This window comes from Marmota marmota, unplaced genomic scaffold, assembly GCF_001458135.2.
Source record: "Marmota marmota marmota unplaced genomic scaffold, marMar, whole genome shotgun sequence".
Taxonomy (NCBI): Eukaryota; Metazoa; Chordata; class Mammalia; order Rodentia; family Sciuridae; genus Marmota; species Marmota marmota.
The window spans coordinates 1-3,946 of NW_026007744.1; the positions used below are offsets into that span (position 1 = coordinate 1).

At 45.7% G+C, this 3,946-nt stretch overlaps 1 long non-coding RNA gene across 1 annotated transcript; it reads right to left on the minus strand.

The window, feature by feature from the left end:
• Positions 1 to 6: 6 nt before the first annotated feature.
• LOC125614824 lies at positions 7 to 3,939 on the minus strand. The gene is made up of 3 exons (XR_007345381.1): positions 3,153 to 3,939; positions 1,962 to 2,507; positions 7 to 1,643 (listed from the first exon to the last, which is right to left on the minus strand). It is a non-coding gene; the product is annotated as an uncharacterized LOC125614824 (long non-coding RNA).
• Between the last annotated feature and the right edge of the window lie 7 nt (positions 3,940 to 3,946).

Below are 3,946 nucleotides of genomic sequence, written 5' to 3' on the forward strand. Positions count from 1 at the left end.
TCCACAGATCCCTCCAGTAAAGCCTCAAACAAGTTCCTTCCCCTCACCCTGATAAAGAGAGTGAAGCCTCTGGCAGGCTGTCCTTGCCTGATAAGAGGGAAAGACAAGAAGATCAGGGTGGAGATGACCCCAGAATAAATGATGTCACTGAGAAATAGGGTGGTAGCTGATAAGGATTGAAAGGGGGGTAAAAAGCCCCCAAAATTTAGTATAAATGATAGAGCTGATGAACAGGAATTCAGCCAGCTCAAACAAGGATGCACTTAAGCTGGAGAACCTGATGAGGACCTGACATCCCATCACTTGGAATCTTTCCTGAGTCTCTGTGTGATCCTCACCATTCTCAAACTCTACTGCCACCTCTGGACCTTGGTAAGAGCTGCAACTCCTCTCTACAACCTCCTCCTTAACTGGTCCTCCGCTCCACACCAGGAAAAGCCTGCCTTGGTTCCAGATCTGGTCACTGAGGTCTGAGTGAGTGTGCATCTGCTGGACTCAAAGCCTAAGACATAAGACCTTTGAACTTAGCATGCAGAGGGAATGTCTTTCATTAGCTTATCATAATTAAGTGTGTTTTCCAGTGCTTAGAATGAATCTAGAATTGTTTGCTGTGAATTGATTATGTCTATGGCAATGCCTAGCATTAAGGATTGTTGTTTTCTTGATTAAGAACCTATACAGTTAAACTGTATTGAGTAATTTGAGTGAATAGAGCATTGAAAGGGGCACAAGTGTGTGGACATTCTTTATTTCTCCCCTTGACTGCATAAGTCACAGTTTTGCCCCTTCCACACAGCCCTCTAATCCCAGGAACTTTGAAGGCTAACGCAGAAGTGAAGCCAGATTTACAGATAGGTAGTTAGGCAGATTGGGTCTAATATTGTGTAAGATAAATAAAACAGAGGCCATTATAGAGAATGGAGTCCTGGAAACCAGAGCAGCAATTGAAATGTTAATGTCCCCAAGGAAGGAATCCACTCTAAGGAACTGTTAATCATAATCCAAAAGTCACCCTAGACCCTTCCTGCCCACATTACTCCTCCAGCCCCCCAATCTCCCACCTTTTGGACCTTCCCACCTGCATTCTATCACTGCAACATAATGAGAAACAAAGTGTGGGAATGCAGAAAGAAGACTTTAGCTATAGAAGACGGAAGACCTCCCCCTTACAGGGATTCCACCTTTTGGGTCCCCTTCTTCCTCTGGGGTGAAGTCTTTTCTACTGTCCTTTAATAAACCTTCCACTTTCCACTCTACACTTGCCTCAGCGTGCTTCTCTGGTGATATACTTCAGCATTCAGGGAAGCAAGGACTCGTCACTGGTAAACAGCAGTAACAGAAGGATCACAGGTTGGAGACCAGCTTCCACACCAAGTGGGTGCAGATCTCAAAATTCAGTAAAAGTGGAGGCTGGGGATGTGACTCATAAAGCTACCCAAGTTTGGATCCCCAATTAAAAGAAAAGAACTATTCTCTCCAATATTTCACTAGATGAGAAGTGACAATTAGCGGACGGTGTCCATTTGAAACGAGTGGGAAGAACGAACTTCTGGCTGAGCTGTGAGTTGGAGGGAAGGTGGGTTTTAGAAGGCAGGAGGCTCCTGCCATTTGGGGGACTTACAGCAGCCTCCGGAGGAGCTCCGCTGGGAGTAGGAAGGTCCATTTGTGGCCCTGCTTCCTCCATATTGGGAAGAGTGGGTCGGGCCACCAGTAGGGAGCAAAGGGGACACCAGGGACCTGAGCCGCCCTTCCAAACCCAGGGAACCAGGGGACAGGGTCCAGGGCCACCCTCCAGCGGGGACTCTGCCAAGCTCAGCAGCTCACTTCAAAAACCCAAAACCCAGTTCACCCCACGAGACTATGGGACGGGGCCACGACTCCGCTGCGCTCCCCAGCTCACCCGGGCACCGGGCACCAAGGCAGGTGGTGACGCGTGCCTTCAGCCCTGGTCACAAACTCACCATTTTTGTGTTCTGTTCTGACCCGGCGTCCTCTCGGGGAACCTCCAGGCACCCGAGATGGGGGTGGGGGGGACACAGGCAGCGCAGAGTCACCTGAGTCCCTGGAGCAGAGAACTCTTGGCTTGAAGGATGAGAAGGGGAGTCGCTGAGGAAGAAAAGCCGGAGCTTGCGGAAGCCCGCCCTTCCTCTCCCTCTGCGCACTGATTGGGCAGTTCCCCCAGCATCCGGGATGGACGGCCTCCAGGCCCGCCTCTGCATCGTGACTGACAGCCAGCATCATCCAATCACTGACTGAAATTGGGTAGAGTGACAGATGCTTGGCCCCAGCCCTTTTCAGGCGGAGCTTTTCAGCTGTGCTGGGAACTAATCCAGGTGGGAAGCCTTGGCTTAGCCTCTGGTACAGAGGTGACACCTGGCGCTGAGCTAGGCTTCAGCCATAGAGTGCTTTCTGAGCACGGCGAGCCCCTGGGTTTAACCTCAACACAAAAACAAAGCACAGCTTCTCAGGGAGGGTGAGGCTGGAGGAGCCCAAGGTCAGGTCAGCGTCTGCAAACACTGGGAACCTCTCTTTTTATTTATTTATTTTTTAAGTTGTAGATAATACAATCTTTATTTATTTCTTTTTATGTGGTGCTAAGGATCGAACCCAGTGCCTCATGTGTGTGAGGCAGGCATTCTACCACTGAGGTACAACCCCAGGCCCGAGAGACCCTCTCTTAAAATAAATACATATATTTAATTATTATATATTATTAATTATTATATTATAATAATTAATAATTATATATTATTTATATTATATATATATGTGTATGTATGTATATATATATATATATACCTACCTCAGGCAAATTAGAAAGACACGGTCTCCATATTTTTGAAACACTCTTTAAAGATATCATATATATGTATGATATATATGATATCTAGTAATGAAAACAATTTGAAAAATATTTTAGTAATTCTCATTACCTCCTGGCCTCTGATCTTTGAGGAGGCACCCTAAGCTATAAAAGGAAACATTTGGGGTTGGGGCTGTGGCTCAGTGTTCCATCCCCAGCAGAGAAAGGGGTGGGGTGGGGGGAGGCAGGCAACCCTCTAAAACAGCAACGTGCAGCGGAAAGAAAATGGGCGCCTTGTGCTCAATGTAGATAGTCTACATTCTACAATTATCAATTCTTATGTACAGACCTGACTCTGCTGATCCCACAATTCTGCTCAGCTGTTTGCCCTAAAAGCAAAAAGAAAAGGTGTTGATTGAAATCAGGAAAGGAACTTTGACCAGTGCAGCTACACCAGGGAGACAAGGAAACCCTGTCCTTACCCTGTGTTCAGGTGCTGACAAGGGCTGTGAGATTTTTTAGAAAGGGAAATCATTGTCATGAATGTATAGGGGAAATTGTATGTAGGAGTTAGTATTAATTGTAAAAGATTAATATTGTATTATTATTGCATTAGGTGATATGCAAGTAATATCATAATATGTAGAATTGCATTAGGTTAGGCTTCAGGCATCTGTAGTCTCATAACATGTCTGTGAACTCAAGCTCATTTGCCTCCTTGAAACATGTCATTCTATTGCACAGACTGACCTCATTATTTTCTCTCAATATAAAGTCCCCCTTTGTGAACTCTTTTTATGTCAAGGTTTGAGATGCACCAACATTTTCAAGAAAAGCCACAAGCCCATCTGCATCCTGCCTAGGAAGCAATGTACTCCCAGAAGCTGACCCAGTGCTCTCAGCTTCCTGGGTTCAACTGATAGTTAAACCAGGAAGAAATAATAACCCTGTTCAGCTCTGCCAGAAAGCCCGCATATAAAACATAAAAATGTGCCACTTGGGGCCAATACAGCCTGTCATATTAACCCCAATAATGGAAAGTATATACAATTTTATTCTTTTCTCTTAAGTTGGACTTTGTGAAGTCTTTCACATCCTGCATAGTGTCTCACATTCATTCTACCTAACAATATTGCCCATGGG